This window comes from Falco punctatus (assembly GCF_963210335.1).
Source record: "Falco punctatus genome assembly, chromosome: 4".
Lineage (NCBI taxonomy): Eukaryota > Metazoa > Chordata > Aves > Falconiformes > Falconidae > Falco > Falco punctatus.
The window spans coordinates 58444629-58470096 of NC_137583.1; the positions used below are offsets into that span (position 1 = coordinate 58444629).

Genomic DNA, 25468 nt, shown 5'->3' on the forward strand with positions numbered 1-25468 from the left:
TACTCTCTTCTGAGTAAAGGTGGCAATACAATGGTAAGGACTGTAATTCTTATGTCTGCTAATTTCAAGATCCTATACATAAAATTCAGTGGATCTGAGTCATCATGCATGGGAAACAGCTGCCAAGTACTTGGAACTTGGTGGAAGTTTTGGTCTCTGTGAACAGATTTTTGTAATTTTAGCACCATTAATTAAGAGTCATTTTCAAACATTTCCTTTTGAAACTTTGCAGTCTGCTGGAGTCTCACCACAGTTAGACTGTGAAGATGCTTTCAAAATGCATTTGTCTGCTTATGTTAAATATTCTCACTGGATATATTAAGTGCAGGTGCAGACTGTGTTGCCTGTCTTAATACTCAACCACACACAGTGCAGGTATACAAACAACTCAATGATCTAACATTAAAGTTTTTACTCAAAAAAATCTTTTTATACCCAGCAAGTACATTCTGCATACAATGATAATAAAAGAGCTCTAACCATTGCTTTTCTTCATTGTTAATCATTATGATACTCAAAAATGGATGCAAATATTCAACTCTCAACTATTACATCGATTTAAGCCAAACTAAACCCAACTCACACAGCATCATTTTGAGAGGTTTCTAGATTTTACATCTATCAAAATGCATCAGTCAACTCAGAACATCTCATGCTTTCTCATCAAATAAAGCTCAGTATCTTCTGTCTCAAACAAATTTTACTCATGTCTTTAGTTTTAACAGGAAATACAAGTCTTCCTGTAGGTTACATGGAAAATAACTCCATTCATTCTTACACTTTTGAAATATTTCTGATCCCACCGATATCACAGAAAAAACACCTGTCTGTCCCTCAGGTGCATGTTATAGGATCCCCTGAGAAAGGCATCCATCCTCCAACTGCACCTGAACTTCTGTTTGCAAAAGACAACGAACACCCTACAGGCCACAAGATGAGCGTATTTCTCTACTGCTTCCCCCAACAAGCATTTAAGCTTAAACTAGAAGGATCAGAACACAGAAAGAATGGCAGTACCCAAAGTGATACAAATAACCTTTTTATGCAAGATGCTGACCTAGAGCACATTAGCTAGAATTTTCTTAGTAATACCCAAATTAATTGATGGCATGTAAGAAGAGCAGTTCTTGCATGTTAGCTACAGTTTGTCATTACCCATCTAAAATGGATTTAGACAGGGAAAAAAACCAACAGAAATGAATGTCATATCACCACATATCTTTTCCATCTGTTAGCACACTTAGTGCTCCTTATAAAGAAATGCATTTAATGTCAACAAGTATTATGAAATATTTTTCTTTCAATAAAACAGCTAAACCTAGGAAAGCCAAAGAGAAAAACACAAGATCTTCTTGCTAATTAAAAATCCATTAGAACTTATTCAGAAGGCTTGGAAAACCTCAGAAGAATAAAATAGACCTAAAAAGAAAACGGGCAATGTAATCAGATGGGTGTCAGCATAAATTTATAAATCACACAAAGTGTTTTTCTTTTAACAAAATTGTTTTCAAACTAGAAGTAAATCCTAAAAACCAGATCATGGAAACTATTTTTATACCAGAGTAAATAAAACTCTGGAAATACTATTGTGAAATATAAACAACAAAGTAGCATAATAAGCAACGCTACAAAGTGTAGTCACAACTAATACAAATCTTCCAACATGTTTAAAAGCTTCTGTATAAACAGATGTATCAATCTCTAGGGGCATGGGTAAGGCAGAAATACTGCATTCTGCTAGCAAAACTGTCCAACACTTTCCATCCCTGAACAGGATTCTTCTAACCTGGAGACACAAATCTGCCTTCTGATAATTACAGCTAGGCTATAAATAGCCTCAAATAACTGTAATAGAGAACATTCAACCGTCTGTACAAAGGACTGTTAAATTATCATCTTTATTTTGGACAATGATCATTGCTGTACAGAAATGTTCTCAAAATTTCACCTCCTTTTATCTGAGACCACTACAAACCACACCAAGCTGCTTTCTCCATTTTTTTCTCCATGCTAGTCCTCTGCCCATTAAACATAGACACTCACGGTATTTTTATTTTCATTATTATTATTGTTTATTATTATTATTATTATTATTATTATTATTATTCCCTCATTTCTTTAATATGCCCTGAAAGAAACAGGTGAAAAAAAGGTAAGGTAATAAATAGATAGGTTTTCCAGCACTTGGTGCTAGAGAATTCTACTACCTGATCATCATCTTCACATCCCCCAGCATCAGATGAGATCAGGCTGTGACAGAACTGCTACCAAAAGAATGATCTACTGCTCACTCTACGTCATACGATACAGGTCAGAGTTATAAACAAAATTGTATCTGTGTCACACGATAGGGGCACATATCCAGCGAACCTTGTTACAGCAACTACTACAATGGAAGTCATCCAAGAGGACCAACTGATACCTCCAGGTCAAGTTCCTTTGAGGCCATCATCCAAGGACACACAAGCAGTAAGCTTACTCCATTTACCGCACTGCAAGTTGCAGAAGTTCTGCAATTTCTCTCCAGTTCCACAGACACCCTCAGTTTAAACAGGCAAGGAAATGTATTTTTAAGGTAACAGGAAACTAATTCTCAAAATTTATGTTCGGTATGGAAAAAAATGCGGAAATATTCAAGATTCAGACATGCTAACCTGAAGGTAGAAAATAACATTAAAACAAAGTTTGAGAATTAGCACAGATTGGATTTATACCCAGCAAAACCCAGCTAATTTTCATCCAGATCAGTTTATTTAATTCACTGGGAGTTCCCGAATATTTGGGCTGGAAGCAGCATTGCAGAAGAACAGTGATAGGAAAGAGTTGTTAGAGAAGGAGAGAGAATAAAACAAATGAAGCTTCTTTGGTGACAATGTAAGCAATGCTGCCTGAAAGGATTTGGAAATTACAGTCTGAACCACTCCGTAACTTTTTTCAGAAGCCACCAGAAAAAACAAGTAATGAAGATAATCTGAAATCATACTGAGGCTGATTTATAATGGGACTATTTGTATATTTACCTAATCTTTTCTGAGCACAGACCTTCTGGAATGACAGCTTCTTAGATATTTATACTTCTATTTCAGCTTGCATTTTACATATACGCATATGCTTCTAATTAACATTTACAGCATGAAAACTCAGTTCTACTCACCAGACCACACAGCCTCAAAAATTATCTTAATCAAACCTTTCAGAAGTACTTCCAGGTATCCAAAGTTGGCAAGAGCAGCTCTGAAACAGCTATGCTGGCAATGACTTGTGAAGATAACGCAGCCAGGGAAGCACATATGGCTAGGTGTAACTTACAGCAGCCCAAAGACTACTCAGATTTGCCCAACTACTGTCTTTGTTATCACGACAGGACAGAACAGGGGTTAGTTCACAGTCTGGCTACACATAAATTTCAGCAGTAAAACCATTAATTTTTGTTGCAGTATTACTCCTGCATTCATTTTTTTGTGGCTGTATTTTTGTGCACTGAAATTTCTCCTTAAAGTACCTGAAAGCCTTCATGTTGACAAGAGATTTACAGTCAAGGTATACTACGTCTTCAGCATCTTAGAACCCATTTGTATTTTGCGATCAATGTATTAAAGATTACATTTGAAAAGAATCTTTGACCACAAAGATATTCAACATTTATTACACCATCCATGAAAAAGCTGCTAAAGAGTGCTAGCAAAACAGAAGTACAACTGCTCACAGACGCACTGGATACAATGCCAGAATCATTATCCATGTAAGTCTAATATCCATAAATATCACTCGATAACTATAATTGATGGAAGTCCATCTTTCAGAAAGGCACTCACTTTGCCATACCCTTTGTCTTTTTTTCCTCCTTATGAAATTCATGCTCATTTCCTATGTGATCTTCCCTGGTTTCTGTTTTTAACCGCTGCCTCTTGCTGTACCTTTTCCTGTTACACTAGGGAACCCTTAAGAACTCAGTATTTTCTCTGCTGGAGATACTGTACACTGTAATCAACCTACTACTTAGTCTTAGGCTTTGGATTCTCCAGCCTTCCACAACTTAACAGACTGAGCACCTTTACCTTTCTCACCAAAGGAATTTTCTTCAAGGCTTCTGCAATCTTTAGTCCACTTCATGGCTTTTTGCCAACATTTCGTTCTTTAAATTGTATATACCTGGCTGCTGTCATTTTAATGTGATTCAGTCTCACAATCTCTACAATACAGAGAGCTTCAAGACACAGCCACTAACATCCCACACACTAAATATCTTTCCAGAAACGCTCCTTTCCAGACTGTAGCCCCATCTCTACACCTCTACTGAAGAACACTTTGTCTAACTGTGCTTAATCCAAATCCCACTTCTGCCTCTCCCCTATGCTCATCCACATCATTCCATATCCAGATTTCAACAGCAGTAATTGTTATTAATATTGGCTAATACCAGAATTTATTGCTGGAGGACCACCCAAAAAATGCAAAGTAAGGCAATAACAGTTCCCAAAGACAACAAAGGGCTTGATTAGCCAGACCTCAACCCAATTACTGTAACCTTTATTCCACTGATCAACTCAAACAAACAGTTTTAATCAGAATTGGCCCAGCACCTTTAAAGAAATCCATTTACACTACATGTTTATAGAAAACTGTGGATAAGGGATCACATCAGATGACCTAACATCTACATCAAAGGCAATTTTTAAAACTCACATAGCAGATAAACGATAGAATGAAAAGAAAGGGAAGGAGTAAGAAAAAGCACATTAAACCTAAGAGTTTCTGCCTCTAAAGAATGTAGTAGATATATTTATTTCCAAAATAAAAAGTCAGAAGCCATCAATTTTCCACACCTCTTCATTTTTGTGTATTTAACCATCTAGGTATGTACTACAGCCATCTCAACCGCAAGGGGCTTTATCTCCCAAGAAGTCACACCTTCCACATCTTCTTGATTTCAGTGGGAACCGTGGGATTTCACAGCATCACAGAAGTGAGCAGCACGTATTTCAATATACTTTGTAGCATAATAAAATATTCGACTGAAAATACGAGATCTAAAAAACAATTACTTTATTGCTTCTTAGAACTTTTTCACTGTAAAATTCAACTCCAAGGTAGTAATTGGCAGGGACAAAATTATGTAGCAATTAGGGCATGACAGCAAAAGCAAACAAGAACTGAAAATGGGTTCGACACTTCTGGTAACAAGCAGGTAATTATCACAGCAGCTTGAAAGGGGCATAATCAACCAAACTGACATCATCCCTCCCACATAATAAAATGTGAAATCCCTTTACGTGCAGTGTAGCTCTTACACACAGCTGGTAAACGCTGCTAGTCTAGTCTCAATGTCTGTGTCTGCAAAGCAGCTGAGGTTACATTTGGGACAGTTCAAGAATAGATGATTATATTTATTAGTTTAGAATGATAATAACGATGACATGTTTTCATCCATTGTGGACTGGAGAGATTATTTCCAGAAAATGGTATTTGATAAAAACACCCTCTCTTCTCTAACTTTGTTGATCAAGTTCCTACGATATAGAAAAGATGTCTGCCTAAATGGCACTTACCATTACACCACCACCTACAAGATAAAATAGGTTTAATATTTTTAATACAAAAATAGAAAGTTGCTAGTTTGAAATATGCTCAATTCTTAACCGCTACATTTCACCAACAGCACTCTTCCCCCTCCCTGATACTTTTTATTTAAAACTCAGGCATGAGCATTAACTGTTGTCTCAAAGCAGCAGTATCCTGTGGGCATGGCTGTTCTTCATACCAACACGAAGTCTAGCTGTATAACAAATGGTAATGCATTCATCTTTGTAACGTCTTTGAGATAATTAAAATACAATCCGTAAAAAACATTCATTTATCTGCTGTCCCCTTTTATTTCATTTTATTGCAAGTTTCTCACATTCATCAGTGCAGCATTTGGAAAACCCATCACCCCGGCTGACCCAATAGTGGTTGTTTTACTGGTTAGAGTAGATTTGGGGGAAACCTCCTTCTCCTTTTTCTGTATTTTGTATATTCCTAACCTGTGGTGTTCTCCATTTTCTCTCTCTTTGTGTTGACAAATCCATTTACCCCCATACTGTCTGTCAATACCATTAGCTTGTGGCTTCCGCCTTCTTCCAGCTCATTAACAGCAAGGCTGAACCCAACACTAATCCCTACAGCCTGCCATTAACTATTTCAATCCAGCTCCAGTCTTTTAGACAGGTTTCGTTCCTTGTTTCTTGGATACAAGCGAATTCAAACACACTGGAATTGCAGCTCAATTTTTATTGATTTTCAAGACAAATCTCCACAAAACATTTACAGAGTACCTGTACCTATCATTTTGTAAACTGTGCTGCAAGTACCATAAGTAAAATATATGAATTATTAACACTTATTTTCCCATCTTTAAAAGCTCAGCACTAACACATCACAATATGAATTCTTTAGACAATTGTTATCTTGAGCAATCTATTTTTTTTTTAATCTATTTTTTTTGTTACCTTGGACAATCAAATTTTTTGCACAAAATTCTCATGAAGATAATCCAAAGCTGGGTTTCTGGATCTCAGCTTTTGAAAGTATCAAGGTATTTCTGAGTACCAGCATTCATTTCAGAATTTATATTTGGTGAGCGTTTAGCCTAGACATGGCACGTCTTGACTTGTGGAAGGTTATGTTTACTGGCAAATAAAACAGATGTAGGCACAACAGGAGGTATTTGATTGCTGACTATAATATGTTACTGACATGATAAAGATGTTAACGCTATCCCAAATCTCATCTTTTTTTCTGCATATTTGAACCATTTAAAATTTCAAATTACTTACAAAAGGTTACAATTGTACAAGATCTAACATTTTATCAATAATACTGTTAACTAGAAAAAAAGTGATAAAAGCACAAGTTTACAGATTTAAAACTATACTGTAGAAAGTGAATGGAAACATTGACCTCACAGCTAGAAAAGGTAAAGACTAATTTAAAAAATAAAAAAATAAAGAGCCCATGACAATTTTTAAACCAATTGCCATTGAAGACACCTCTTCCTTTTCAAAGCAATGCTTTGCTGAACACTGTGATTTTACTGTGAGAATCTACAAATATAAAACCCAGCTTTATATAAAAAGCTAGCATGGGTCAAAGCAAAACTAACAGGACTTGGACAACGGTCAAATATTCACCTGAAGTAACACGTAAGCCGCATGTACCCTTTACAAATTGAGGTTATACTGTCACAGGCAAGTTCGCAGCCAGGTTCTCCATGCGGGCATGCTAGCAGTTGCATTGGCAGAGAAACAGGGATGAGCAGCTGCAATAAAAGGTGACTGCCTAAGCCACGGCTGCCAGCAGAACAGATCTCCAGAATCATGGCCTTAAATGCCCTGTAAATATAAAGCTAACTAGAAAGTTTCCATTACTAACAAAACACGGGTAGGTAAACGACTAGGGAACGGTTCCTCAGAAGTGATGAGGTGAGAAACCTTCAATAACCTCCACCACCTCTCCTCCTCCATGTCTCTCTGTTCTGTTTCAATGACAGATTCCATTAGAAACGCCTTTTTACCACAAACTTAAGCAACCTACAGCAGCATCCAGGATCTGCCGCATTCAACATATTGGAAAATGGATACTCCGGGATACTTGAATTCTCAAGACTTGGGAGAAAATCTAAGACACTCAGAAATTTCAGGCACTTATGTTTTGGCCTACAAACTGCAAAATTAGCACATAAAGTCAATCGATAGAAGAAAAAAATACTGGTTTCCTTCTTTGCGTCTGGATCCTACAGTGAAGGTAATGTGGTTGCTTCAATGTCCCTAAGGGAAACTTTCTACATCTGAACAGCTGGAAACAATGTTTTGTTGGAGGAAGTACAGTATTTTGGAGTATAGCTCCTCCTAGTAAGACCTCTGACAGGATGCCAGGCAAACATAAAATTAATAATAACACAAAAAATTTTGCCTTCCCTAGATACAGACATACCCCGATGCCTTACTTTCTTATATCCAGTTATATGGCCCCATTTGCAGGTATGTTGAGGGTTTCACTCTTCCAAAAATTAAACCAAAAGCTGAGGTTTAGCTTCCCTTGGAAAATAAAAACAAACTAGGGCTTCAGTCTCACTAGACATACTCCACATTAGCATGATCCAACATTCGCTTTACTGTAGACTAATACTATGTTGGTAACACACAGCATAAGAACTTCAAATTAAAGAAAAAAACCAAACACAGAAAAGCGTGCTATTAAAAAGAATTGCCGTACAATGCCAATGAACTAATTCTAAGCTTAAATAAAAATTATCATTGAACATGAACTTTATTAGCTAAATAAATTTCTGTTGTTTCACTTCCAAATCAAATTAAAAGAACTTCTAAATGCTTAGCTTTGGATGTGCACAGGAAAATAAAAATACGTAAGTCCAAGAGCCTGACTCAAAACTATCCCACTTGCATGTGCACTGCTTAATAATTAACCCATGTACTTCTTCAAGGACTGTCTGAAAGCCCTTCAGCCTTTTATGCCTTCTGTTATCAGTATCATTCAGAGAATTTCTGTTAAAAGCCTATACAATTCTAAATTATTATGAAAACCTTTTTTTTTCTGGATGAAGGACTACGAATTCTGAAGGCTTCTTCAGTAATTCTTCTTCTCAAGAATTCTGTTCTTTTTTTTTCAAGTTTCCTTCAACATGAATTTCATATTCAGGTTCATTCAAAAGAAATCATAAAAATCAAAGCTATTAAATTTAATACCTAATAAATATATCTATCATCACTATTACAAGGCATGAAAGAATCCATCAATGGCTTTGATATTCTGAATTAATTACAGCATGCTTAGAAGATATACTGCTTAAAAATGAATTGGGGGAAGAAAACCCTGAAAATTTTCACACATTCCTAAAAATCTCAGATAAAAACAAATTTGCTACCCTGTTTCACCAGCTGCAAAATTCAATCTCTGCCACCTTGCACACACTTGAACATTATACAAACTGTGTTCCACATCATTAGGAAAATCATGGGTAAAATACAGTGGTGGTCTGATATGTGACTTACCATCACCTTGAACATAAAGAAAGGTTTCTGTTTCTTTTTATCAAGTAGTTGCTCTGAGCAAGAATTGCAACTACTGATGTTCTTAACACATGTAAGAAAATACTTCAAGATATTAGTTTCTTCAGAGACACAACAGACACTACCAAGGCCAACCAGTTCTTCTACATGACAACTGCATCAAAATAAAATGTACTTAAAATAAGTGCGGCTCAGATAAACAACTACTATGGCCTTACAATAGGGACCCTGTTTAAATAAAGCAAAATTAGATACAGTATTCTCCTACAACCAGATTTTTAATACTTGCACTAAAGCTAAGGAAAACAGTCAAGCTCCTATTACACACTATTTAGAACAAATTTATAAAAAAAGTATGTCTGAAGTCACATCTTAAAAAATTAACAGCCAACAAACTACTTAGAAATTTTTACCCTATTGTTCAGGAAGATCTAAGAATACCAAAATATTTTTTAAACAATAATAGAAAGTCAAGATTTAAGCCACATTAGAAAACCCTCCCCTAAACTTCCAGTTATTGCAATACTTCTTAAGGCAGAGTTTCATGACAAAAATACTTTTTTTGTGTGGCAGAGACATACAAAAGGATTCTTCGGGATGCCAAACACTTTCAGAAATCTCCAGTGATGACTCATCCTGTTATGTATACAAAGCTTTCATATTAAAAAAAAAAAAAAAAAAAAGAGAGTCTGTTGGCATCAATACAGATTCTCAGTTAGCAACCTTCGACTTAACTGTTATTTCTTGTACAAAGTATTCTAAACACTCTGCAATAAAGTATTTTGGTATGCTAATTCTGGGGAGGAAAACGTGCAACTTAATTTGAATGGCCTTTCTTACACATAGAGCTTCTACTCTAGTTCACAAAGTGCTCCAAGATGGCCTCAAATACAGTTTTTAGGGAGACAGAAATTCTTTGTTGCTTTATGCCAGTTCCTTGCCAGTTGCGCTGATCAACTATTTTGCCAAAACAAGAAAAATAAGTCGTTCAAAATGAGTCCTGATGAGCGTAACAAAAAAGAATCACTTCTTAAAAAAAAAGGGGGGGGGGGACGGGGGGGTAACTGCTCCTAAAAACTTTGAAAAGCTTTACTTTCGGCTGTGCCCTTAGAAGCACTGTTTTAACTCCACCACCCACCCACCCCGACCCCCAAGAATTTATTTATTTCTTTAAATAATCTGTTGTACTGCAACAAAATCAAAATAAACTAAAAATTGGCACCTAAGTGCAAATAATTATAATGAACTACATTACTACACTGACAAGTACTTGCCAGTAGAACATCTTTCTTCTTTTTTATGGAACTTCTTTGAAATGTGGTGGGGTGGTGTTGTTTTTTTTTTTAATTGGCTATTGTTTGCTTTACTTTATACACATGGATGTTTGCAAGATGTACTAGAAACCATGAGTTTCCCACAGTGCTATGTACGATACAAGCACCCAGCACTTTGCTCCATCAAGCTGGATCAGGTCTTTCCAGACCAGGCTTACAAGTGGAGAGGGTCGTTTTCATTCATGCCTGTTCATCTTCTCAGGCAGAAGGCAGCCATGTACAAACCCAGGTAACAGCAGCTGTGGAGCTTTAAATCAAAAAAACATTTACTTTCTGAAACTCAAAATTCACTTTGCACGGGCAGCTAGTCTAGAGTTAGCAACCCTCCCACAGTACTGTCTGACCAAACTCAAATGAACAGGCAAGACACAAATAATTTCCTTTATGTTCAATCCCTCTAGCCACTCACTTCTCTAATAATTCAGTTGCTAGTGTTGATCCTTTTCTAAATATGGCCACATATGCATAAGAAGTGAGCCTCAGTGCCAGCTATGCAATTTCTCTTTCCCACTGGGGACACACTTTCCAGCATCTCAGATGTTTTCGGAACAGACGCCTCCCCCACCACTGCCACATATACATTTTATTTTATTTCTTATAAACGCCTCTTACCCACAGCAGTTACAAGTGCCAAATCATCTGATTTCACGGAGTGTCAAAAGAAAAGCCAGATCTAAGAACTTATATAGCATTTTCTATCCTTTCTTCTGCAACATGTTGATTTGGAAATAATACTCTTCATTGCTCAAATTCAAACAAGCACCAGAAGCCAGTTGTCCCTCTCCAGTCATTTACACTGATCATAGGATGTGATCAACTATACCATGTTTCCATTAAGTTTATGTTTTTCATAGGTACTGTCAAGGCTATACCTGATCAAAGATACAAATTAAATTTGTGGATTCATGCTACAAACCTTTGAGCTTGAAGCACACCGATTTCCATGGTTCACAAAAAATAAACCTAAAGAACAGCCTGGTTTCTTCTACTTCCAGACAAGATAAGAAGGCTTGTCTTAGAAAGCATAACTAAATCCTTTTGATTTTTTTTAATTTAGTTGTAAGATTTGTTATTCTCTCGTGATTTATATACTACCATAGGTGGTCATGGCAAATTACCAACATAATTTACGGTGATTCTCTGACTGTAAGACTAACTTATTAATTAAATAAAAAACAAACAAACAAACAAAAGGCAACAGCCTTCAATAGTGGCAAAGCAGAGATATGGGAAAACAAGAGATGCCCCCAGTCAACAAAAGGAGCTTCATATCTGTCTTTAGAAGACTATGCTTTAAAAGAAAGCAGACACCATTTTAATTAACGGGCATTTAATCACCAGTTGATGTAAGAGGAGAAAGGAATAACGGAAAGCCAGCTGAATGCAGCGCATCCTCAGCAGAGGTTTGAATATGGCTGGGGCTTGGGGTGGCGAACAATCAGCCTCACAAACAAGAGACATTTCAAACACACAGCACAAACATAATGGACAGTCCAGCGCAAAGCAGGGGGTTGGCTCTGTCTAACAAACAAAAGGGGATACCTTAATCATATTTTAATGAGTGTGTGCATGTGACCTGATCCATTAAGACACTGAAATGCTGCTGCAGTTACCATACAGCCACCATGGCGTTTGGTGGCTAAACTCAAACTGGCCACTACAGCACCCTTGAAGAAGGAAAAATAACTAAAGCTGCAGCAGCTTTAGTTGATAACAGTATTAATACACTGGGGGTGTTAAAGATCTGTAGATCCACAGACACCAGCGTGATCAAGTGTGAAACCTTAAGTCACGGATAACCAGTTCTATCAGGAAACATAATATGCAGAATAATCAAAACTATTTGCGGTCTTTATATAGAACAGGTTCATCATCCATATACAAGTATTACTGAACTAATAGAATTAATCAAAACCTAAGCTATGTAACATAGACATTTCACATCAAAAACAAGATCCCATGATTCATTAACACTGCAAAAAGTGAAAAAAATGTACTGCCCCAAGAACGACAAGAAAACTTGCCAACAGTCCAGACATTCTGCTTTTGGAGTCCATTTGTCTCTTAATACTTTCAAAAAGCATTCCCATTACACACACACACACACTTCCTTCAGTTTAAATAAAATTTCACTGATGTAACCTGGTGCTCTCAACTAGGTCTTTGATATTTGTGCACCTCTGAAAAGTATACAGTCTGGTTTTCCCACACATTCATCTTCATGTTTCTTGATAATTATAAATACAATTCACACTGAAAAGGTGATCACAAAATTAGCGTTTACTGTCTCTTCCAACACATACTACACGGCACTTATGCTAATAGGGAGAAAGTTCAAGAAAATCCCAAGTAAAAGGGAGCTGTTCTCAGAATATGCGGTTTAACTGTGGTACTCCATGCTCAGCATGTTGAACATTTGTGTGATTGAGGAGAGGCTGGACACATTCAAAGGAGATACCCAACGCTTAACAGATCTTGACTCCACAGATCCCTCAATTCTTTCCCAACCTTCCACAACTAGTGGTCCAGGGAAGTATCATTACAAAATTATTCTCTTTTTATTTTCCTTCCCAGGCATTTGCTATTAACCACTGCAGAAAACATGACGATGGGACACCCAGATCTCTGATCTGACCCAGCGTAAGTGCTGTTGTGAAACAGAAAATTTCTTCACATTACCTTACAAACAGACTCTGAACCAAAAGCTAGGAAAACAAAGGTCACAATATTGCCCAAATTACTGTGACACGTAAAGACCAATCTTTGACAACACCAACCTCCATTTCCAGCCTGGTATTTGACATCCTGAACTGCAAATAATGAACACACAATTATGTAGCCTTCAGTAGTTTACTCAAAGTTTCATACCTCTAAAAGACTTGTTCCTGATTTCTGACCAGAGACTCTCATGCAGTCTTACAGAGAATCAGTTCTGTATGGTGGGAGGCAGAGGGGAGGAAAGAAAAAAAAAAAAATGTCTGAGCATCCTATATACCTTCCCATTCAGTGGACGGCTTATTAGGATCTTCATCCATACTGCACTGATATAGTCAGGCAGTCATTATCCACCACAGTAAAAAAATAACTTCAAGGACAGCAAGCTTCATGCCATACAATCACGCTTTTCAACAAGATGCTTTCACAGTCAAAAACCACCTACTTTTCTTATATTTAAGCAACACTAAGCCCTTCTGACAGCTCAATGGATTCTCCTAAGTCACCAAATTCCTGACGAAGCCTTAGAAATAACCCAAGCATCATGTGTTATGTCACTGAAGAAAGTAGTCAGCTGACACTCTGTTGCTATCTTCTAATTTGAGATAAACCTTACCTTTTATAGGGAATTTATAATATTTTGCTTTTTGTAGTCCATTAAATGACTACAGGGAGAGACTTATGGGAGTTTATTTTGCCCCCCAACCCTGGATCAAGTAATATAGTTAGGTAACAAACAAGCTCCTGGACACAAAAGCTCTTATTTGAATGTTACGCAGATTCTCTAACCTTCAAAGTTAAAGTTGTGAACCTATCTGAGAAGACTGGTAGACATCGCTTGTAGAGAAAGCTGAGGGAAAGCTCATAAGATGGTTGTCTCCTGGGGATAAGAGATGGAATAAGAGGCAATTTATTATCTGTGGAAAACAAAGAGGTGAGCTTTAGGGCAGAGGTGCAGGAAAGATATTAGAGTATGATTGCATTTTTTCATTTGTCTATTTGTTGCGCCCATGACTTTACCCAACCCACAAATCCTGATTTTCAGCACCCAGGCTCATCCTTCTGATTAAATTTGGCATGCATCCTTGGAAGCCACAAACAAAGAGTTAAGGACATAAGTGTTATAAGAAACAGTTAGTATATACTGACTGTGGGCGAGTTCATCCACAGACCTAAAAGTTGCTTAATTTCATCCATCCACTTTCCGTGAGGATGTGGCGAATGTTCATGAGGAAACACGGTGAAAGACAAAGTATATTATGCAGAATGCTATGATCTGGATGACTGCCTTGGAACGCATATACCAGGGTGGCCATGGAGCTCTGTCAGCAAATTTCACTTTTGCTGCTCAAACACAATCTGGGTATAGGATCATCTGCAGAAAGTTTGCTTCTGATAGGTTTAGCAGGCTTAGGAGGCTGTTGGATGAAACGGAGGAGAGATTCCAGCACAGATTATTTCAAGATACATCGTCTTTCATTACAGGTTGCAACGACTGAAAAGATTGTGCAGACTGATTTTGGACTCCAGATGTTGAAGGTGCTTTCTGTACTGACATGAAATGCTTGTGGGGCAGCTGCACGCTGTAAAAAAACAGCACGTGTCTCCCTATGTGTGCCCAAAAGCTCGACTATTACTCAGTTACAACAGTTTTATGTAAGATGCAGCCACTCCCCTCCATTCTTGCTTCTCTTACAGCCTTTAAGTGACATACCACCACCACCGCTTCTCTGCCCCTAACTATACCACTACAGCACATCTTTCAAATTTCTCACAAATAATTCAATGCCCAGGGGATGCTACAGAACAGTCAGAAAAAAATCATCCTTACAACTTGCTGAAGAGACCACAACCATCATTGACTTTTCTATTACAAAGAAGATCTTCAAGACAGCCTTCCCCAGAAAAAGCCTCCTGCTCTTCAACTACAAATGTATGTTATGCACCAGGAGAACCCACAAAGTAGCTCTTCTTTATCTGCTTCCTGGCCTGAAAATTCTTGCACAGGAGATGGTGAAAAATACAAGGACTGGATGTGGAATCCTACATTCAAAAGTATTCAGCCCTACACTGCTCTGATAACATTTAACACATAGTATCAGTACTTAGGATGCTGCTGTGTGTTTGATGAAACTGTGTATCAGACAGTAGGCTGGGTCTCAGAGGCATGAAATACACATCTAGCTCAAGAAGAACACAAGCAAGTAAGCCCAGTTCTCACCCAGTGGCCTAGACATGCCCTTTTCTTTTTTGTTTTTTGGTTTGTTTTTTCTTCTCTACAAACAACGGAACTGTGATTCTTGTCAGTATCTGAAAGCAGTGGGAGTAAAACATGACTAATTGGCCAGTAAAAGAATAATACAGAAATCAAGGACAAGTTTATGCAATTTATAATTCTTAAGATTTCAGCTCAGCACTGTTTCACAGAATCTCAGTTGACAGAAAACTAATCTCACATTTTCTTGAAATTTGAAGAATGAAAAACTATTCTGCAATGCCTGCTTTATTTTTTCTAATGCATCCTGTTCCCCACACTTCATCATGCAGAGCAGAAATCAAAAAAGCAGATACCGAACAGACTGGACTATCAAATTCTTACTTATACTGATGAGTGTTTACTCTCATGACTATTTTATTTCAATGGAAAACTTTCTATTGACTTCAGTTGTCTTTGAAACAGAATTGTGTACCTTAGAGAATACCCCATCATCCTGATTAATAATTAAATGAATCCATACAGTACTCATTCACTGACAGCTCTTTATCTGGAGGTCCAGAAGCACCAATAATGAAAACTCCTCTGTAGTACTGGTGAAGCTGTCAGCAGCAGATGTCGAAGATTAGGCAGCCGTAAGGAAAGAAATAAATATATAAATAGAATAGAGGATTGTTTACATGTGAACTGTATGTAGGACTACCAACGATCAAGAGAACCACCTCCCCCTAACCTTCATTTCTGCCAGCTCTCACCAGAGAAAACAGAAGCAAGCAATCTTCACCAACAGGGGCGAACGCAGCAGATGTCACAACCGGCAATAGCAGTTTCTGGCTATACACCACAGTTCAGAAACCCTGACTTTCCGGTAACATACTAAACAGAAGTCAACGAATTTCAAAACATCCCCAAGGGAGGCAATAGAACTGCCTAAAATAGTAGCTATTCACCGATTCAGCTCTAGGATTCCAAAACTTTCTATGGAAGAGTGACATAACCATCTCAGTAACCGAGCCACAGCCACCAAGGCAGATGCAATAGCTATGTGCATTTCTGAAACATGGAAGAAAAAAAAATGATTAACTTATAAACTCCTCATAGCTAAACATTTTACACCATTCTAGGTGGATTTTACTACCTGAAGACAAGTAGGGGGGGGGGGGGGGGGGGAGGTGGTGTACGTATTTAATTATTTTATATATTTTGTACACTAATACATAAACTAAACAACATATACAGGCCAGGCTCCCCTCCCTAGCCCTGTTCCGGGAATGTGTTCGCGCAAGACTGCACCCTGCCTGATCCACACAAACCACCTCGGAAATCTTCCAGGCTTCCTCACCATCACCCTCCCAAGAAGTATACTGCAAATTATAGTAGTTGCTAGTTCTGGAGCTGTGTAACACTGTCTTTACATCATTCGTTAAACTGTTTTATTTTTCTTCAGTTAAAAATCTCTGCTTCCTTTAACAAGGTGAGAACAGAAGATGACATGGGACAAATGGAAGGGAAAAGATGGTTAAATACACAAGAAAAGACAGACTGCTCACAGGCAAGCTACTGCACCAAGATGGATTAAGGGGAAAGAAAAAGACTGAAGCCCATGCTTTTCATCCTCAATCTCCCATCTGTCTGAAAGATTACGTTCCTGCAACTCTGAATTCCTCTTCTGATCACTGCAAACCCATGATCCTTCCAAAAGCCCTCTACCTTGCATTTGTACCTAGTCCTATGTGCAATTAGCTTTCTACTAAAATACTGTAAAGCCAAAGTGACACTTTTCAATGAGAAAAGTCTGTCAAAGGTTAAAACAGTACTCACTGTTCGACCTAGACCTCCATTTTATGATAGTTCTGAACATACAATGAATGACTGCGACTAAACCCTTTGTACACAAGGCAAGGCAAAGCTGACATGGCAGTGACAACACCTAGCACACCATCTATTCTTTGGCCCCAATCAAGCAACCTTTGAGAAGATTAGAAAGTATTCTAGACTCACTAGAAAGTATTCTAGACTCACTCCCTCATCACTCTCCTTAACCACCATAAGCATCTTCTTGCACACCAAACTCATTCTCAATGGTGCCACAAAACTGTACTGCCAACATCGCCCAACTCAAACAGAAGTGCAAGGTGACTAAAATAAAGCTCGAACCTTAGTCCTCCTTCTTCTCCCTCCTCCAGCTATGCTGCCCTTGTACAGTCACATCCACCACACCCCTTCCCCCTGCCCCATTCTCTTTGTTCTGCCAGTTACGTCATATCCTTTCACCCTGTTCCTCATGCTTGGATAAAGCCTTCAAATCCCATCAAACTCAGTATCCTCACAAGCAATTTTGATTCAAAGAAGATAGATTTCTGCAGAACTGTAAGCATAAATAAGAATTTCGTTTGAGGATTTTTGAATTCTGGAAATAACACAGCACGTTCTCCTCCTGGCCTAATCCCATCTCAAGCAGATCCCCCATGGAATGATTATTCCGTAACTGCCCACTTCAGAGGTGGTCACGTTTTTCTCTGTGGCATCTGATGTTAGACACTAACAGGGGACAAGAGTCTAATTTTGATCATAAGCTGGTTAGGGAGAAGCCTAACTACAAACCAGGCAATAATAACCTGGTCTCACATGCACGTTTTCCTGAAGAGAGTCTTACAAAAGCAATCTACGGTCTCTTTTTACAGCACTGGGGCATGAAAATTAAAAATAAGAATAAAAAAAGAAAGGGGGAATTAAAAAAAAAAAAAAAAGAAGAAAGAGAAAGGGATATCTGGATTAACAACAACAGGGAAGTGTTTGTGGTTAGAAGGAATATTGAGTTCCCTGTAAAACAAAGAATTTACCCCTGAAACAGAATTATACCCAAGAATTGCAAGTCCTGGCTAAACAAACAAATAAATGCACAAGCAGACTTGTCTTCCATGCCTTCACCTTCTACAACTGTCTAGTTAAGTAAATTACTCAAGTATTTACCTTTCAATGCTTGGTAACTAGGTTGAAAGCATGGGTCAAAGCAACCAATGTGAAATCTTTTATTTTCTAGCTATATTACAAAAGCACCGTCAGCACAAACCACGCTTACTGTGTAAAATTTCAACAGTGAATACAGACAAGAGGGAGACTTCACCGAAGAGACAGACAGAAATGCAATGCACTATGACTAACTTTCATCAGATCTTATGGAGGGGTCAAATTTCCTCCATATGTGCAATATCATCTATACTTACGCCTGGAACTGGACATCAACTTTGAGATGAAAATAAATCCTAACAAGGGCAAGTACGACTACGATCCATTTTTTAAATCAAAGCTATTTCCAAAGAAAAAAGCTTAACTGTGATGTTTTGCCACTCATTTTGATATGCGTCTACATCTAAGATGTTCAGAAAAAATCTGTAAAGACGACTCGGTCAAAGACACATCTCTTGGCTGAATACATTCCACATCAGATCCCCAAACACAAAGATCTGAACACTCTTAAACAGAAGGCGCTCACCTATTCCCAATACTACGTGACTGTTTATCATGCTGGTTTCCCTACCGAATTTCTGTGACATTTCCTGGTTCACCTAAGCCGTCCCAGAGAGCACCACTGCGGCACAGCAAATGCCACGAATCGCAAGAAGACATCTGATATCGGTGATATCACACGCTGGGATACTGCCAGAGAACCACAACACACCAAAAGGATTTCACAGAGGAAAGACAGAATTATAAAAGACTAGCTAAAGGACCACTGTCAAACTGGTTTTTAATACTTCTTTCTGAAAACACCCTACCTAGTTTCCAGAAGCCTTAGTAATTACCAAAACTTGAACAGCCCGAATTAAAAAAAAAAAAAAAAGTATCTTTCAGCTCCTTTAGAGTATGCTTTTGACAACACTCCAGAGCCAGTTTCCCTTCTTCCCTTCTGCACGTTTTATACCAAATGGTATACAAAGTATATACTACTCCATACTCAGACTCTTCCATCCACACATTTAGAGCAGGAAAAGAGAACTGCAAAGCCGTAAGATTTGAGAGCAGTGACAATAACAGAACACTTTTACCATTATTCTTTTAAATAGCTGACTAAATTTCAGGCTGGAAATACCCTGTAAAGCACATGCTGAATTGTCCTTTTAGCCTGAAACAAAAGCAGAAATCAATACATGGCTGCTTTTCATTTTTGCTCAGCCGTTTACCTTTAAGAGATCATTTTCAGGCAAGTCCAATGAACAGTCACATTAAGAAAGTATACATGATGCAACTACTTTCTACTGGCATATTATGTAAATGACAATAATGCCACCCCCTGCCTTCCCCCCAGAAAACCTCTCAAAGACATTTTGCCAAAACTTGGCAGAAGTTTCTGTTTGGGAATTAATAATACAGAAGAAAAGAAGAAGTGGGGGAGAAACAAAGAAAAAAGGATCTAAGTCAACCGAGTATGCTGTCTATAAAATAGTAATACCAAAATTCAGTAACAATTCCTACAAGAAATAGAACAGAGTATTTTGCCCTAAAAGCATGTAGACTTAATATCGACAATATTATGTATTACTTTGCACAGAGTAGATACAATGTAAGAAGAGCAGAGTCACAAAACAGTTTACAAAGACAACCTGCAAGTGAGGTACGCAATTAAAAACTACATATACTCAAGCTCCAAGTATATTATCAAAAGAAAGGACATTTACAATACAGTAGTAAAGGAAGCATACATCAAATACTGTAAAAATAAATGTAATCACTAGTGAAATTAATGAATGGCTAGCATAGATGCAGCTGATCACATCAGCACTGAGAAGTATATCTTGTCTCCTGCCTCCGTTTGTCTCACAAGTAGATGGTTAAAATATTTGCACTAAACAGTCTGGGAGCTGCATTTTTTTTCCATAGCGAGTGTATTTTATTGTGCAGGAACATCAAACACAACATACTAACATCACCATAATGTACAAAAAAATGCCACAAAGACCTCTACATGTAAGCTCCAGCTCAGTAACTGTTTCTTTCAATACACAGTATCTTACACAGTTGCTGAGAATCTTTAAATGTCTGCCTATTTGTTTCAGTTTTGCAATAGGAGTAATAACCCACTACTTCTTTATTTCTTCAGATGCAAAAAAGGCAAATTATTTTCATACTGATCCTCAGTTCTTTCAGGAACTCTAACTATGCCAAATAACACTACGCTAGAAAATGGTGAGTTTAATAATAAAACTATACTAGCTGAGGAATGCTCTTCAATTATGTAATGAATAGAGTTACAGCATTAACTAATGATTCACTGGTGGGTATCTAGTATTTAGTGTCCAGGATTAGGTACATGGCTGAAACAGGTTTTTAAGAAAAAGACAAAACACTGTACAGATTAACTGGGTTATATTTTTAAAGTGTAGGTTGCTTGAGGGTTTTGTTTGTTGTTTTTTAAAAATCAACCTGATACAAAGTAATCCCATTGAAAAAAAGGAGAGTCAGCCTCTCATTTTGTCGATATCAAAAAGCAAAACCAAAATAAGACTTTTTTTTTTTTTTTTCCTTTACAGTTGGTATCAAGTTTGCTAAAGCCAGCCAGTTACATAACACTTACTTTGACTTACAACCTATTTGCTCACTGCTCATACAAAAATCATCATATATGATGGTCTGGATATCCATTATGCGCTACAAATATAGTAAGTTTTTTTAAAAAATTTTCTTTCTTTGAATTTAGAACTACAGAGAAAGGCAGCTGGATCATCTAAAATTAATACTAAACAGGTAAGCTTTGAAATCATGCAAAATTAAAATGGCACTCTTTTCAAAACCCGTGTGTACAGAGGACTTCAAAATATTTCAGAAAAATTAATCCTATCTCATTTTTCCATCAGTCCAGAATTCACACCAGGAAATGAAAGTGCTAAAAAAAAAAAAACCACAGGAAAAAAAAAAAAAAAAAAAAAAAAAGAGTTGCGCTATAGCTAACCATATAAAGTCATAATTATAAAAGAATATGTGTGTGTGCGTGCAGGCACACGTGTGTGCCATAGGTGTGCAGGGGGAAGGCATGCCCAGATGACTGCCTGCCGAGCTCAGGGCAGACCCGAGCTGGGCTTTTGTGTTTCTTGTTTCTCCCACCCCACCCCCTCCTTTTTTTTTTTTTTATTTTTCCCTTTTTTTGTTTTTTATTTTTTTTAAATGGTCGAGGATTACCTAGGGAGTGTGTTACTTGAACCCCCGTACCCAGGTCTGATTTGGGGTGCGGGGTTTGGGGGTTTTTATGACCCAACGCCGCAAGGTCCCCAAGCGGCAGCGGCGCCCGGGTCCCCCCGGCAAGTTTCTCGGCCGGGTCCCGGCGGCAGGTCCCCGCAGCGCTGCCCCCCGGTGCGTGTGTGTCCCCCCCCGGGAGTCACCCCGCGGCCCGCTCCGTGCCCGCTGTCACAGTTTGCCCTTTAATACAAAGAAGTTAACCGTACTCACCCCCGGCGAATTGGTTTTGCGCGACATAGCCCAGCCCCGCGGAACCTCTCACAAATCCCCTCTGGAAAATGGAGGGGCTGGCATCGGTGCCCGCCCGTACGATCCGGAGGAAAGAGAAGTTATTTACATGTCACGGCCCGAGCCCAGCGCCGTGCGGAGCCACCGAGCGCTCAGCACTGCCCGCGATCAGCCATGTTACGCCGGAGCCCCGCCGCTCGGTGGGAGCGCTCCCCGGCACTGCCCCGGGGCCTCGGCGCGGCCGGGCGGGCGCGGCGCGGGCGGCGCTACAGGGCCCCCATGGCGGCGCCGCCGAGGGAGCGATTCGCCACGGCCCCGATCGCCTCGGAACTTCGGCTCCGGGATCCTCCCCGAACCAGGCTGGAGCCGCCGGCGGAGGAGGGCGGAGGGGGGGAGGGGTGCGGAGGGAAAGGGGAGGGGAGGGGAAAGGGGAGGAAAGAAAAAAAAAAAAAAAAAAAGAGGAAAAAAAAAAAAAAAAAAAAAGCCGAGCGAGAGAAAGTAGATCCGACGCAGCCGGGCGCCGCCAATGTGCGGACCGGAGTCCTGCGGCAGGAGCCGGGGCCGCCGCGCCGCCTGCGCTAGCGAGGCACAACGGCGGCGGCCGGAGGCGCAGCGCCCCCGCCGGAGGCTCCCAGCGCCCGCCCCCGCCCCGCACCCCCGGCGGCGGGCACGGCGCGGCGCTGGCGCCCAGGGGGGCCGGGGGCCGCCGCACGCCCCGGCCCCGCGGAGGCGGCCGAGCCCGGGACGCGGCCCCGGCAGCGCCCGGGCTGTCCCCCCGCAAGCCCCTGTCCTAGAAGCACCTTCCCCAGCGCGGGCGGGCGGCAGCGCCCCCCGTTCCCTTCCCCCTCCGCCCTTCCCCCAACGCCTGCACTTGCCCGTTCAACAAAGCAGCGCGACGGAAAAGTTACAAAACGTTTCCATAGATGCCGCTTCCCTGGCCGGCCCCTCCTCGGATGGTGGGGGCTGCTCTGGGAAAAAGGATTCCAGCCGTAAAGATTAAGGTGTGACTTCGGGGACTCACTTCCCCCTCCTCACCCCCCACCCCCCACCCCCCAGCCTTTTTTAACAGTTTTCAGGCTGCTCTACACTCCTCCAAAACCAGTCTGGAACGGACAAGCTAGGAAAGCAAGTCTGACAAATGTCCATCTACAAACGCCTCTTTCCTAATCCTTCAAAAGGTCCTTGGCCAATTTTCTATTTGCTACAGGGAGAAAAACAAATCCAGAAAACATTGTGCAACTATCACTTCACTCCTATCGATAGATACTCGCAAACCAATCGGTCTGGCAACTGAAGTAGTAATGCAACTACCTTTGTTCGACTTTGCATAAAACCCTGAGATGGCTGTTGTGTAATGCTTCCCTTCAGTCAATCTTTTGTAAGTTTTCTTAAAATTTGTTTAAGTATCAGACATCTGCAAGACACAGGTTGACACGTTGACAACAATAACCTGAGGTATCTGCCAAACAATAATAAGGCCATGCATTACCCCTATTTTCTCACTCATCTGAATTATTTTTTTAATTAAATTCTCTTCTGTTACACCAAGCTACAACTGGACATACTTAACCTAAAGCACCTTTGCCGTGGACAAGCAAATAAGTTCAGTTATTGCCTTATCAGTGCTGGTTAGAGAAATTCTCAATACATGCACTCAGGACCTCAAAAAGACCATTTCACCTCTAAGATGGATCAAAACCACCCCCAAACCTCACACACAGTGGGACCTACCCCTGCACAGAGAGTGGACCAACGCTGCCTTTTCAATTGAAACAGGCTCTAGGTGCCTGGCCTACAGGAAGGTTTTTATCAAACCAATTCTCCAGAGATTAAGATAAAATTTTAAAAAGAAAGCACTCACATAAAAAAATCTGCAGGTGTTTACTCTGAAACAAGTAACTATTGTATAAGAGCCACCGTGCCATGTTAGTACAGGTACGGACACATAAATATATTTAGTTACAAGGAGCTATCAAGCTACGGCTTATCAGCACATCTCTGGTAACCACATGTATTAGCACACTCAGTCTGCTGCAATGAGAAGGTTAAATATGTTAGTCTAAACTTCAGCGAAGGTGGCAAATGTCAGTATTTTATTTTCCAGTAAGGATTGGTTATTTTTGTCCCACCAACAAGTGGTGACTTGAGAAACCACAACTGAGACACTCATCAGTTTGCCTGTTCCGTTTAGCATTCATAGCCCTTTGAGTTTCATCAGGACAACCCCCCTCTTGGATACACATCTCCATAGAGTTTAAACATTTTTCTAACCAGACATTCTGAGATTAACTAAACTAAGCTCCTCTTAAACCAAAGAGGATACACAACAGTAGACAGAAGCTGTGTATTTTCCAAATTGCATTAAATAAAATGAGTTTCTGTGTTTATACATAGCAGGTCAAGCAAGGCTAGAGCACCAACTTTACTCTATGTCAGTTATCCCGTAACTGCCTATTTATATAAGGTTCCACTACAACACTGGTGCAGTCCCTTCTGAGACGATCACCTCTGCAGCATCACCGACGCATCAAAAATTCACAGAGTTGTTTGTGCTGCTGTACCTTAAACCTGTAGATATTTTCAAACACGTTACACTCCACCAGAAAAAAAAATGCATGTTTTAACATACCAGGTAATGGGTCACCTGACCCATTTAAGTATGTTAGCACAAACAAGACACGTTGCAATTTAATAATAGCTGGTTAAAATAATAATAATAAATTACTCTCAGTACTTTTCCCTACTGTTCACGTGACCCAAGATGCAAGCTAACAGGTATGAAGTCATATTAGCTGGCCTTGTTCTTCCCCAGAGCTTGGAACATGGAGCTGCATTTTCCCTCATATGAAAGATGTGAGATTTAGTTTTTTTACTGTAAAAGCAGATTAACTGTCATAAAAATCTCAGTAACGACAAAACTGTAATCTTACTACAGCACAGTCAGACATGGTCCAACACCGGTCATGTTGACTAATTACTACTTTGCCACACATAGTGCCCAGAAGTTGCCTTCAGTAGGATTATATGAGGAGCTGAAGGAACCACTCAGGGTAGTGTTTCACGTTCGGCAGCAATTCTAATTGAAGCTGATCGCACCCCATGCCTCTTCTTCCCTCTGAACTGTGCCCATTCAGCTGTATCTTGGATCCTGTTGTGACCCAAACGAGTGGACTGATCCTGCTACAGGGTAACCCAGCAAGCAGCAGTGGGGCCGGACGCTGAAAGAAAGCAAAGCAATTTTGCCTGCATCGATTCCCTGCCCCGATTCACACGTCTCCACAAACATGTGTCACCATGATGGCAAGGCAGAAACTGTTTAAGCCAACGCTTCTGCCAAGAAAATGTACATGGGAAAAAATGGGATCAGTCATCTCTCCTAAGGCAGACTTTTTTTTCCTGTAAGCAACAGAAGCGATGGATTTAATGATTAAGATAAAAACTTATGTCTATGCATATGGTGGACTGTTTTGTTCCAAACTCAAACTGATTAACTCAAGGATAACAAGTTTTCCTGAGTTAATCAAGGCACGTTTAGCAAAGCATGCCTAAACTGTTTACGATAGTTACAATTTCTAACTTCTGAACAATGTTACTCCGCAGCAACCAAGAGAAATTCAGACATAGATACATCACCCTTCCTGAACAGTCCCATCTAAATTTCAGGTGCAATACAT

General features: G+C 39.6%; 1 protein-coding gene across 13 annotated transcripts in view; it reads right to left on the bottom strand.

Annotated features, from left to right (window-relative positions):
- Nucleotides 1-25468, bottom strand: part of KMT2C (lysine methyltransferase 2C) — a 197622-nt gene that overhangs the window by 158034 nt on the left and 14120 nt on the right. Inside the window, exon 1 of one of the 13 annotated variants that reach the window (XM_080386930.1) lies at nt 21777-22198. The exons of the other annotated variants lie outside the window; for them this stretch is intronic. The gene's annotated coding sequence lies outside the window, so the exon portion shown is untranslated. Of the gene's footprint in view, nt 1-21776; nt 22199-25468 lie in introns of those variants that run through there. 13 annotated transcript variants of the gene reach the window in all.